The 14069-nt window shown below is 48.2% G+C and overlaps 1 protein-coding gene across 2 annotated transcripts in view; it reads right to left on the bottom strand.

The window, feature by feature from the left end:
- GFRA1 (GDNF family receptor alpha 1) overlaps positions 1 to 14069 on the bottom strand; it is a 195458-nt gene that overhangs the window by 38517 nt on the left and 142872 nt on the right. The window lies entirely within an intron of this gene.

Genomic DNA, 14069 nt, shown 5'->3' with positions numbered 1-14069 from the left:
TTATCCCGAATGATGCCTGGCCTCCTTTGGTTAAACCTTGCTTCTCTGGGAGTTCCCAGAAGATGAAATATTAAAATTACACAGCCTCTCTTGACTTTAATAATTTGCAAGACTCCTCTCACTTCCCCTACACCCAAAGAATGAGCACTAAATACCTCTGTGATACCTGCGCCCCAAGCTCCAAGCTCTGCTCAGCAGCGTGTTAATTCACCTTCTCTGCACTGAAGGAGCCTAGTTTCTGCTGCCCCGGGAGGGCGTGCGGAAAGGGGAAGGCAAAGGGATGTGTGAATGGCGAACAGCCTGCACTTGCACACACAGACTTTAAGCAGAAACACATGAAAATAAGATCCCCTATTAATCTTTAATAGGGTTGCCGACCTCCTAAGGAAAATTATGCTCCATAGTAAATATGCACGAGGTCACTTTTCCTCCAGGCAAGTTGTTTTAAGGTCAACAGAGACCTCGAGCTCAGCAAATAGCTGGTCTCTAATATCTTCCTTTCCTGATGGGGCATTGCTGAGGAGACAGGGAATCGTGGCATTATACATCAAAAGAATAAATTCCTTATTCCATTGCCATCAGAAGATAATTCCCACCATCCCCGCCCTCCCCCCAGAAAATCCATAACTCTTCTTTGGAATCCACTTTCATGTTTAACATCTTCGTGTTAACAGCACACTCCCAGCCCCTCACCCCCTGCCTCGCCCCTTTTTCTACATTTTATCCTAAAGCTCTCAGCTAATTTTAAAACTACATTCCTCGCTCCTTTCTCTTCAGGGCAGAGAAGCTGATTTGCATGGTCCACGTCAGCTATTTTAATAATAAACCGTGCCCTCAACCATCTACCCATCCAGGTGATCTTAAGGCTTATTTGGACCCATTCACAGTGATCTCAAAGATCCCCACTGAGACCTCTCACCGACCCCCTCGCCGGCTCCGCGTCTGAAGGAGGTCACCAGCTTCAGCCTTCCAGCCCACGTCAGCTCTCCATCATTTTCTATTTTATAACCTCGCTTTGTTAATAGTTTTGCCTTCATCCTGAGAAGGTGAACACTTAGGATTATGCCCACTATGAAGTAGATGTTCAGTAAGTATTTGTTGAATGAGTGAATGAATGAATAAATGAATGAATCTGAGTGCTATACTCTACAGCTCCAGTCACTTACAGATTGATACTCATGGCAAACATCTCGGGGTTACACGTTCAACAAGGAGAAACAGCAGGTGCATCTAATTGCTTCCAGACACTGCCCTAACATCTACCTTTACTTAGAGCCAGTCACTGTGCCCAAGGATTCACAGGCCTGTGTCATTCAACACCAAATAATCTGACCGGCCAAGTGAGCCTTTTTTTTTTTTTTTTACAGGAGAGGATACTGGGATCCAGAAAGGTCAACATTCAAAGTCATAGAGCAGGTAAGAGTTAGAGTCAGATTTTGAAAAGAAGACCACAGCTTCTCAAGCTTGTATTCACCCTCAACAGCACTGTAAGAAGAATTAACGTTTGACTTTTAAATTTTAGTTCTTGGACTTTGCTACCATTTGGATGTGAATTGTGTGTACAAGAAGCCAAAATCTGACTTAAGTGGATATAGTAATCTACACTAGTAAATTCTATCATTTACTAGTGTAATGATAGAATTAGTGGGCATACTTTTTGTTTAATGGTGCTTGTAGTTTAAAAAATAAAAATGTCATATCTGTTGTTACCCCAGCCACAATTGTGCTGACTCTCCTGTGTCCCCTCCTAACTCTCAAGATCCTGCGGGCCCATCTGGCTGCCACTCCTTCTCATCCTCCGCTTTGCAGATTCCTTTGAGAGGAGGATGAGGCCCATCAGCCTCGGTCACCTGATCAACATTCTCCAAGGCAGGGGCCTCTAACCCCTGGGCTGCGGACCAGTACTATCAGTGGCCTCTTAGGAACTGGGCCACACAGCAGGAGGTGAGTGGCAGGTGAGGGAGCAAAGCTACATCTGTATTTGCAGCCGCTCCCCAGCACTAGCATCACCACCTCAGCTCTGCCTCAGATCATCAGGCATTAGATTCTTATAGGAGCGCCAGTCCCTGGTGCCAAAAAGGTTGGGGACCGCTGCTTAAAGTTGGTGACTCTCTCAGTGTGGACCCCAGACCAGCAGCAGCATCTCAGGCAATGCTCTAGAAATGCAAATTATCAAGCCCCAATTCCTGAATCAGAATCTGATGCCCATGTAGGCTAGAGTTGGAACACCACTGCTCTAGAGAAACGGCACTTGGGAGAAGTCCCTGACCCACCCCTCTGCTCTGTGCAGGTACATTCAATGCTGACAGCACACTCATCTCTGACCCTCTGGACCCCGTAAAGCACCTGGTGATCTAGTTCTGCTAAACCAGTCAAGGAACCAACCACCAGCCAGGATGCGAAGCAAAAAGCAAACTTTCTAAACCATAAGACTAATTTTAGCTAAAAAAGTTTCCACCAGAATTTTTGAACCTGGAACTTCCCATTTGCTTTCAACTATTTTCACAGAAAAGGTTTTCTAGCAGGACAGGGTCAAGGTCCTTTGCTGGAGTGCACATTCTTGGAGAGAGAGCATTCTGTCTCCCCAGATCCCTATACTAAGAAGTTCACAGCTGTTAGATGGAGCCAGCTAACTCTCCAATAGAAATTCCAAGTGCTGGGTGAGCAGAGGAATCTTGAACTTCCAGGTTCGTGGCCTTTCCAGGTCTAAGGGTTAGCCCTTGCTCGATGTCATTCTAATCCTTTCTCTCTTACCATGGTAAGTGGTCACAGAGCAGGAAGAACAGAACGGGGCTGCACCTGAGGTGGCCCACATCACGATGTATCACTCCATCCCAAATTCCAAGGAGCAGAGCTTTACCTGCGACACTCCCCTGAGCTCCTACTTAAGAGGAAAGCGCCACTGAGTCTTTCCGGACACAAAAGGTTTTTCTACATCAGCCCAGAGTTCTGCCTGACTGAGTTAATATGATGCCGAAATCCCTAGCCATGTCGAAAAAGAGAAAGAAGCACTGTCTGTCAGGAGGGCATCTCTCAGAAATGGAAAGCAAGCTGGGCTGGGCACAACAGCAACCACGTAGCGCCACAGTGACAGCTGGTGGGAGGCTCAGCTGTTCTGGAATTCTCAGGACCCATTTCCACCCAGAAAGTCTCTGGCATTGGGTTCCCACAGACATCCTGCAGCCTAGCCATCCTGACCTGCTGGAGCTGGACGGGACGGGTACAAGGCAGCCACACACACCCAGACTGTCTTAGTTCAAGGACACGTGGGAACACTTGTGCACACACATGTCTGCTAGCCTGGTCCTTCTAGTGCAGCCATTCTCAAAATGAGGTCCCGGGACCCCGGAAATCTCAAACTCATCTTTTAGGGTCCGTGAGGTCAAAACTACTTTCCCAGCCATATTAAGTTCTTATTTACCTTTCTCAGTCTCATCCTGTCACATGAGTACCAGGAAGTTTTTCCAGAGGTCAAGACATAGGACACTGAAACAGACCGAATGCTGAAGCAGATATAAGAAGCCAGGTATCTTCCAGCCAGATGCTAGATTTCTAAAAGTGTAAAACAATGCCACACTTCTCCTTAAGGTTTTTTGTTTTGGAAAATACAGCGATTTTTAATAAAAATGTTGTTATTTATAGTAACATGTAATGGACTTCCAGTATTATTTTTAAATGAAACAATAAATAGATAAACATTTCCTCAGCTTTGATTCCCAATATGATAAGTATCAACGGATTCACCCACATAAGCAAGAGCCCTTTGGGATCCTCAGTAATTTTTTAAGAGTGTAAAGAAATATGTTTTGTGAGGGGCATTTAAGCCCTATCTTGACAAGATCCAAAGGTCTCTTATTTCAAAATTTTATTTTAAAATGAATAAATAAAAAGTGAAAATAAAGTCGCCGCCAGTAGCCAATTCCACACACCCAAAGTGGGTGGTCAGCAAGATCACACATTTATACCAGAAGCAGGCGGCATGGTGTACAGACCCTGGCCTCTGCAGCCCGACAGACCCTCTGGGTTGTCACTGCAGTGGCACCACTTGGGTGACTGCAGAAGTTGCTCAAGGTCGCACCTCGTCATTGGTGAAATAAGGAGGATGGTGACAACACCCACTTCCGGGAATGTTGTGAAGAGCTCGGCACAGTGCCTGGCACACAGTAAATGTCAAACAAATGTTGCTCTCCTTGTCATCCTCCTCGTCACCATCACCGTCATCCACACATTCCAGCCATGATGTCCCCAGCTCTACAGACCTGGGGCTCCGGCATCCGGTTCGACGAGCCACTCTGCACGCGGCTGTGGCTTGCTTCCTAACAGGGTGATCGGATGAGTCACAGCACAGAGCCACCCGGAAGAGAGGAAGGTGCATATTCCGTGGCACTGAGTCAGTGACCGCCCTTTGCTGGGTAGCACGGATCACTGACTCAGACACAGGCACCTCTAAGAACCCTTTATTCACCGTTACCCCACGTCACTGCAGCAGCGCGTGCTCCAAGAGGCTGCCAGTGGTCGGTACCCCCACTGCCTATTCAGTTGAAACAATAGTGAATCTACGACTCCAGGCCCAACAATCTCGTGGCCAGCTCCATTCACGTCTTCCTGTGTGTATCTTTGTGTGTCAATAATTGTCTATTCTGGGCAGGAATGTTCTTGAGATGACACATGCGCCAAACTCCTCTAACTTTGTCCACCCCCACCTTCACCCCCATTTTTCCCTAATGGTACAAAACTGAAAAGATGGTGATATATAAAGCCTAGCAACACGGCCTCACATAACGGGCTGACATTTCCACATGCTGTTGAATGCCGTGGGTGCACACAAGTGTAAAGCAGTAAGAAGCTACCCCCTCCACCCACAAATCCTACTTTTAAGGTCTCTGCTATTGGGCAGAAATGTTTCATTTGAAATCTTAGGCTTTTGTTGTTCTCTCTGATAAAAACTTGTGGAAAGAGGGAGGGAGAGACAGAGTGAGTTTCCTGTTAGGTGGCAGGCACTGTGCTGATACGTTTGCACGGACACCTCATTCCACCCTCACAGCTGCCCTGTGAAGATGGAGTCATTACGCCCATTTCTAGAAGCGAAACTGAGGCCTCCAGCTGCCCACGTCCTAGAACTAGCCAAACCAGGATGCGAGCCCAGGTCCGCCTCACGCACGAGGACAGCGACAGCGACCGGGAAAGGGAACACGAAAAGTTCCAACTCCAGCTCGGTGTGGTACTTTTCGCATTAAGCGTTCTTTTAAATTCTTGTTTTTCTTGGATGCAACAGTTTCTGCATAATTAATTGCTTTGAAAATTACAGAGCAATTTCCCATTCACTGAGTTGGAAATGCCCAAGGAAATGGAAATGGCAGCGTGACTGCAGGGTACCTAACTTAGGGTGATGCCTGGGTCAGGGTCTGGGGTCTCCTGGGTGGAACGGAATGCCAAACTTGGCTGTGAGACCTGGGCATGAATTATACATGCAGCCACCTGTAAACGGGCAAATTTCCTCATACACAAATGAGAATGCTCTGAGTCACAGGCTATGGGTACTGGCCCATGTGGGATGCCCTTGGATCCCACAGGCTGTTGTCTGCGTGAAGGGACAGCCCCCTAGGAATACTGGGGTCTCCATTTTCCCCATTAAAATTTGACCCCATTCCCTACTCAGTGGATAAAACATATTTTGAGATATATGATATGGAAGCATCCCTTTTTCTTGAAATAGAGAGTGTAAAATCTCTGCTTTGCTCTAGGCTTCAAGGGGAAGCTAGTTTCCTTGCCTCCGAACTACATGGACCCTAGTACATGAAACAGCTGCTGGGCAGAGCAGAAGGGTCCCCTTTGAAGAGGATCACGCTGCATGGAGAAGCAGAGGGGATAAGCCAGGGTCTCTCTCAGATGCTCCCAGTCTTAGACAAGGTGGTCTGAAATCTAGGGCCCCCGAAACACCCGTTAAGTCCTCACTCACCCCTACCAACTTCAGCACTTCTGGCAACGACTCCAGGTCTCTCGCCCACCGCAGGCATCGTTTACCAGCACTGCACTGAAGATGCAGCCCATAAAACCGAGGCTTTTGTGATTAATGAAATGCCCACAGTGCAAGGAGAAGGTAGGAAGGCAAACACCTGGATGAACCCAACCCAGTGACATAACCATGGATTATTGAGAACTGGCTGTCACTCTGTGACAGCAAAGAATTCATCTCCCGTGACGACGCACAGCCAGGTCCCTGATATCTGCTGCTTTGGAATGGGTGAGGGTTGAGGACTCTGAACTCCAATGACGGTGCAGCAGGAGTCACGAAGTCCAACCAGGTGAGCGGGGGCTCTTGGGAAATAGGCACACGACTTACACATCTATGACCCGGAGTCAAACAGACTGCATTCAATAAATGTGACTGACTTCATCATCATCATCATCATTATCATCATCATCATCATCATAAAAACCAGTGTGGTCTGGGAGGATTTTTTTCCTATTTGTAGGAATAACTCTTGCAATCACTAAGCTGTCACAGAGAAACCCCTCTGTAATAAGCACTGAGTGCTCAAAAGGAAATTAGATAACAGCGTTAATGAGCATGTACGACCTGCACAGTTTTTTCTTTTTAAATGATGCCAAGAGGCTCTGATGGACGTTTTGTCCTAACTCTGTGAAAACTCTCTTTAAAGCTGATGCTGTCTGAGCTGCTGAGCTGTGAAGCGCGTCTGGATTCAGAGGCTGCCCGGGATTATCCTGCTGCCTGTCTGGGATGAAAGGCGTTAAGACTGAACAGTGTTAAGAACATTGTATTCTTGTCATGAAAGACAATCATTTGGAAGCAGTAACAGAAACCAGGTTTCAGAGTTAGCAAGACCATGTTGATTCCCAAATTCTCCACGTGGGAGCTGGGCCTTGCCTGCTCATCACACCGGCTGATCGTCCCTGTGCAGGGTGGTGGGGCTGAGGCTGATAGAAACAAATAATCAAAACAAGTAAATAAATTATATAGTGTGTTATAAGGCGATAAGAGCTTTTAAAAAGTGAGAGGCAGGTAGCGGGGCTGGGAGCGTGCAGCGGCTTACAGTGTTGAATAGGGTGGCCAGCATGACCCTCGTCTGAGGCTTAAGGAGACGTGGAGGTGAGGGAGTTTGCCTGGGAGCATCTGGGGAAAGAGAGGTCTTGGCAGAGACAACGGCTAGAGCAAAGGCCGAGCAGCAGGACACGTCTAGCACACTGTAAGGCTGCGAAGGGACCAATGTGGCTGAAGCAGAGGGAGCAGAGGCAAGATGGCTGGAGAAGAGGCCAGACAAGTAAGGGCAGGGGGGCAGTTCGTGTCGGGATTTGGGGCCACGGAAAGCTCTGTGCCTTTGCCCTCTAGTGCCTGGCCGTACAAGCCTTCGACTTTCATGTGGACAGCCTTGTGCACTCACACTCAGCCTCTTTTTCTGAGCCCAGTACTCCTGATAGTGGACTCTGCTGACCCTGGCTTCTGCTATACTACACCTTCCCTTTGGCTTCAGTGGCTGGTCTAGGGATGGGTACATGATCCAAACAAGGCCAATCAAAGTCCTTAACTGGGATTTTTCTAACGGGTTTCAGTAGGGGAAGAGTCTCTACCTCTCTGATCATGAGGTGATAAAATATGTGTGTAGGGCTGCTGGTGGCAGCTCTCACCAAGAAATGGTACAAGAGAAGGAAGTGGACGAGCAGAGAGGTAAGAGAGAAGAGTACAGCCATGTCCAACTACCATCCCTACCCGGTCCCATGGGTTAGTACGACTCCCTCTTTAGCCCTAGAAAGCTTAAATGAGGTTTCTGTCATGGATGAAACGAGTCCTGACGGACACACCCTTTAGTGTAGTATGGCCAAAACAATTCATCCCCTGCCTCCAACCCAAGAGACAAGTCTGTCTGTCTTTCGTCTGTTCCCATCCTGGCTACTAACTCCATCACCTGCAGGTTTCCAGGCTGTGGAGGCCCACGTTACCCTCTGCCTATGCCAGGTGTTCAATAAATCACCAAGTTCTCCCCTCCATGGTGCCTATCAAGCTTCCCAACTTCCGCCCTGTTCTCCTGGTCTCCCTTCATCTTGTCCACCTCATGAACACCCTACTGGCCTCCTGGCCTCGCCCCACTCCAACTCTCCCTTCTCACTGCCCCCTGGGAACTCTCCGAGGCCCAGCAGATGATGTCTCCTCCCTTATCGACCTGTGAGGGATAAAATCTAACACTTCAGCATGGCAGCGGAGGCTTCCAACACCTCGCCTTCCTATTGCACTGATTTTTCTCCCCGTGTCTAGGATGGTTCCCAGCTCCATCTCTTAGCCCCACTTCATTCTCCCCAAACTGAGCGCCTACCTGACTTTCTCTGCTTCTCAGCCACCAAGGCCGGGTCCGAATCTGACTCCTGAGACCCTCCACTATGACACGTCCTCCCCCTCTCCCCCCAAAAAATATATGTGGTGCTCTGTTTAGGCTTCCTGGGTAGATTCAATCCCATTTCTTTTCCATCCACTTTTATACTGAAAGACAGTAAGACGGTTCTGGTGCCCAGACTCCATCTGTCCACATGGATCTAATAACCAACAGAATGCCCCAAAGTAAAGAAAAGGAGTCCGATTCTGTCTCAGGGCCAAGAGTGGCAAAAGTGACTTCGGCGAGGACGTGGGCAGGTGTGGAAAATGAGGCCGAGGCTCTGACTTTGGGCAGGGGTAGGGGGAGGAGAATTCAGAGTAAATCTAGACAAGCGTTTTTTAGTGACAGCGTGTTTTGGGCTCCAGAAGGAACAGACAAATGGCTTCACACCCACCTCTGTCAAAGAAGAGATAAGAAAAGAGATAGGAGACCCTAAGATAGAGCAAGTGGTAGCAGGCTCCTCCCTGATTCGCAGTTCAGGTTACCCCTGTGAGCCAGGGAGCCGACACGCTCCATCCTGCACTGCTTAGCTGGTGCTAAATGGCCACATGTCTTGTCTCAATGCCCAGGCTGGAGCTGGAGACCTGGAAGATCCAACGAGAAGCATATTCCTCCCCGCCTGCTGAAATCAAGGAAAAAGAGGTGGCAGCAGAGGTCAGAGGGCATCCTTCTTCTCTCACGACCATGACAGCCCCCTGCACACACCTAGGAGTCTCCCGCGGGGGTCCAGGTTGCCTCCGGCTCAGAGCCTGGGTTGCAGGCAGCTTGAGCAGGTGGAGCGCCTTAAAAAAACAAGCTATTTGACACTCCAAATGCACTGCTAAAGACACCCGTGTAATCATTTGAAATGAAAACTGCTCAAATGAACTGGAAAATGTTTTACTTGGATTTTCTCATATCCCTGAACCTTTCCTTCCATGGTTCAAAAGTTTGCATTGTCTAATTGCTGATTTCCATTTGTGAATGAATCGGTGTAAAATAAAATTAAGTACCAAATTAATCTACCCATCTAGTTTTAGGCATTAATTATCCTCTGAGACATCTTCTCCTGTGCTTGCCGCATGTCAAGACAAGCCCGGATGTGGTGATGCAGAAACCAGTTTCCAGCACAGGAATTGAGCCCAAGGAGTCGAGAGTGCCCTTGATCACCAAGATCCCCAGTTTACTGTGTGAATGAGGTCTGATTCCCGGCAAATAAAACACATTCCTCACCTTTTAAAGGTGCACTAACACTGTCAGACCAAGTAAGTTACTGAAGCAGTAATGTGCTGCATGGTTTTGTAACACGTTTCCCCAGTTGTCCCAGTTAACAAATTAACAGCGACACATTTGCTCTAAGTATAACAGGGTCAGCCCTGGAGTGGAAAACGTGGTGCTGGCTAGGGTAGAATTTTGAAAATTACATATGCTGCTCTCCTGGAGCTGCATCAAGGGAGACCTTCTTTGCTGTGCTTTTAAGCAAAACAAAAACAGAAAACCAGATGTCTTGGATATAATTAAAGGACCCTCAATCCCTGGGGAAAGGCAAGACCAACTACTTGATGACTTGATCAAAGCCACCACTCCTGGAAACTATGGGGACAGAGGATGGGTTCCAGGATGAGTGAGTTTATCTCCAGCAGGGTCGAGAAAGCCTCAGGGACAGAGAGCACAGAAGCCCTGATTCCTCCCCTTTTAGGTTCAGCATTATCAGAATCTTTCTTGAAGGACTGAGCTATCTGTGACCAAGGACGATTTCAGCCTTAAAAGGGAAGGAAATCCTGCCATACGCAACGACAGGGATGACCCTGGAGACTTCATGCTAAGTGAAATAAGCCAGTCACAGAAGGACACATACTAGATGAGTCCACTTAATATGAAGTACCTAAAATCGTCAAACTCATGGAAGCAAGGAACAGAATTGTGGTTGCCAGGGGCTGGGGCGGGGCAGAGGGAGAGCAGGGAGTTGCTGATCAATGAGTATAAAATGTCAGTTATGCAAGGTGAATAAGTTTTAGAGATCTACAGTACAATGTTGTGCTTGTGGATAACAATACTATATTGTAAACTTTAAAAGCTGCTAAGAGGGTAGATCTCATGTTAAGTGTTCTTACCACAATAAAAATTTAAAAAGGAGGGAGGGAGGGAGGGAGGAAAGGGACAAGGGAGGGAGGGAGGGAGGGAGGGAGGGAGGAAAGGGACAGTCTAGGATACTATGCGTTCAAGTTGAAGGGCAGTTTCTGGCTGGAACCCCTTAGCACTCAGCCCCCTGGACAAAATGTCGTGCTTTGGGAAACGGCAGCTACTTATCGAGTATAAACTAAGAGCTGTTACTCTGGTGCCCAAGGATGCAGCACCTCTGTTGCCGAATAGCCATTCAAGTGCAGAATAGCCAAGAAGGGCACAGCCACTGACCCACCCAGCATCCTCCTGGCTGTTCTCAACAGCGACACCTTCTGGCAGCAGCGAAAGCTTCAGGCAGGTGAGCTGGTCGGCAGCCTCAGGCTCCCTCTTTGCTTGGCATTGAAAGCACAGTGAGTTTGGGAATATAACTCCGTAATTCTTAGATGAAAACAGAAAGGGGCCTGCTCAAGAGGAAGGTGCTAGACCTCTTGGTAATAAAAAATAGCTGCGGCGTCTGAGTGATTAAATAGAAAAATAAAAGTGATATGAACGTATTTGCAGCACCCCGAGCCACAGCTCAAGTGCTGAGCTTATTTTGGTTATCAGAGTTTGGGGCAAAGGAGGAAAGGCATAAGTTTAAATGATGTATGTATAACAACGTGCATCAGGAATAAAGGTCTGTGCTTTCTTTATGGTCAAACCCGGTCCTGATATCTTTCCAGGCACTAAGAAAAGCGAAAAAAGAAAACTGGCAAGGGAGACATTGCTTCAGGGGAAGAATGAGAGGCTTTTAAATTTCATCACACCCTTCTAATAATACCTTTGTGTTTGCTATTCTGTAGACAAGCTTGGGGGCCCAAACCGCCAAGCTCTCGCCTTTCCCCAACCACCCCGAGAGGAAAGGAGCCTGTCAGCTTCTCTAAAAGGGAACTGAAGAAAGAAAAACAAAGTCAAAAGGAAAAGCTCAAGTTGCAGCTCCTCTGAAGGCACCAGGCAGGAGAGAGACAGACAGGTTCTGAGCAGAGGCGCTGCCGGACCCCGGCGGGAAGGAAATCTGTGTGCAAGGGGCTGGGAAACTTTAAGTGAGGGAAGTTTTCATGAGTTTGAGCAGCTCTTTGATAGTCGCTGATGTCGAAATGGAAATGGAGCATCTGAAAGTGTGAGCTTTCGAAGGATATGGATTTTAGGAAGCGATTTTCCTTCTTGCCATCCTTTTGCTTTGGGGATATTCAAATTAGGCTTGAAGTCATCGCATATGCAGTGGCACCCCCGTCCCTTTAGATGGGTATGTGTCAGAGCCACTGTAAGGTCACACCCCACATAAGTCCCAGCTCCAGCTCGTGCCAGCCCCGGCTCCCGGCAGTAGCAACTACAACGGCCTCGCCAAGATGGATTGAGGAGGGATGGAATGGAAGGCATAAAATTAAAGACAAGATTAATAAAATCTGATCAACGAAAACACCGCCAGCCTACCTTGCAGCTTAAATTACATTTACCACGACTGGCACGGAGGGTGTAATGATGAGTAATAAGTCCAGGCTTTGGCGAGAAATTATGGGCTAAGGAACAACAGCTAACACCAGGAGAAGTCACGGATTCACCTGCCCAGGGAAGACTCGAGACAGGGTATAAAAGCCATCAATCACAGAGACAAATTTCACTTAGTAGGGCCCCTGGATAGTGGGATCTGGATTCCCAAACAGCTTCTGTGTTGTGGCCAGAGCCAGAAATAGGGGAGCAGCACAAAGCTGCCTCCAGGTGCACCCTCCAGTCCAGCTCACCTTCACCCCTCTGCATGGCGGCCGTTCTCACATCCTGACCTTGGTGTGACCAGGTGCGGCCAGTTATTAGCCCAAGGGTGTCCGGCTGACCCCTTGTTCCTTTCTGCCCCATCAGTTGAGGTCACGCTATGCCACTGGGGCTATCTCAAGACAAATGGTTTCTGGAACCTTCTTATCAGGGCAGTCTGAGCCTCCAAACAGCACCCAAACCGTTCCATTATCTGCAGGTTCCTCCTGCCACCTCCCCCAGAGCACCCCGAGTTCCCAAACTCCCAACTATTTCTCACTACAGCTCAGTATGAAAGCCATCTGATTTGACTAATTCATATCGCCCCTCTAGAAAAACAGGCCAGGTAATTCAAACGAACCACTTAGGGTGGGCTTTTGGCCTGTGTAGGAGACGTCAGGGACCTCCACTGGACCTTACGTGCAGGACAAACCTGAGGAGAGAAGGAAAAGGCCCCACCCCAGGCCCTCCCCCACCTCCCAGCTGCTGCCCAGTGGACGGAAGCCTCTCCTACTGCTCCATTCCTTCCCCATGCAGCTACCTCCCAGCTTGCACTCGTCAACGGGATAACATCCTACTGCAGAGACAGGTTCTAAGCCAAGGAACTCGGGAAGCCCGATCCCACCCCTAGAAGAGAGATCCCGTCTGCTCAAAGACAAAAGGGGCCCAGGAACTCGAGTTTCAGATCCAGAGGTCTCCTGAAGAGCAATCTTCGGAATCTCTGTCCCCTCCCATCCTACACCCCGAGCACAGCTCCGACAGCTTCTCCCCGGTGTCCCGCTGCTCACTGCATCCATCTCCAGCAGGGGGTTCTGCGACTCCCTGGTCGATTGGCTTCCCCAGGTTCTGGTTGTCTAGAGACCCTGCCTCTTCCTCAAGACCCTGTCAGCACAGCCGTCCCTGATCCCAGCCTGCAGCTAAGAGGGTCTCGATGGAACAGGGGTGTGGGAGTGAGGAAGAGTCCCTGGAGAAGCTGCATTTTGGGAACACTTGACTCCCCTCAAGACCTGTGTGGTACCTGAGCTCTTCCTCAGGTTACCTGCTTCTAATCACACACACACACAAAAAAAGTGGAGAAGCATTATTCTCAAAATCTTCAGCATTATTCTCAAAATCTTCTACAAATAATGACTTTTATTTTCCTTTGGTCACTATTAGAGCTGATTTAAGGAAAGAGGGGGATCCTATTCTACCAGAATAAAACTTAAATTGACCAAAAAAACCAAAAGCAAAAAACCTTGCACACTAGAATCCTCAAAACATCAGACATTTTCCCCACTCCTTTCAGAGCTGTGGCATCTGTAAAAAAACAGCATAGAGTCACACCCTCATCTACTTGTCTGCTGTGAGCATTGACCGGGTGCACAGGGTTCTGTCAGAGGCGTTTGAAGGCTCCTGGCTCTTCCCTGGGGACAAAGTACAGTGTTGTCAACGTGATGCCTCCTCTGAACCTCCAGCCCCGGATCCAGCCTTTACATCTGAACGTGGCACCAGCATCGCCTTAGGCTACGAAAACTTTAAGCCTCTGCTTATCAAAATACTTGCTTCAATCAGCAACTGAAATCAATCCTACATTCTGGAAGGACACACATCGAATTGTTGACAGTGACAGCTGGGGGCAAGTGAGGGCAGCGCGAAGACGGACCTTCTCATTCCCTCTAATTCTATATTTCTTTCTTTTTTTTTTAAGAAAGAAACACAGAGAATGTGTTCATGGACACCTTCAAATGTTAAAATAAATTAATAAGTGGCCAAAAGGGAAAAGGAAGCGACCATTTTCAACAACCTGGG

Source organism: Pteropus alecto, unplaced genomic scaffold (genome assembly GCF_000325575.1).
Source record: "Pteropus alecto unplaced genomic scaffold, ASM32557v1 scaffold177, whole genome shotgun sequence".
In the NCBI taxonomy this organism is placed as follows: Eukaryota; Metazoa; Chordata; class Mammalia; order Chiroptera; family Pteropodidae; genus Pteropus; species Pteropus alecto.
This window is presented reverse-complemented; position numbering and strand designations above follow the sequence as displayed.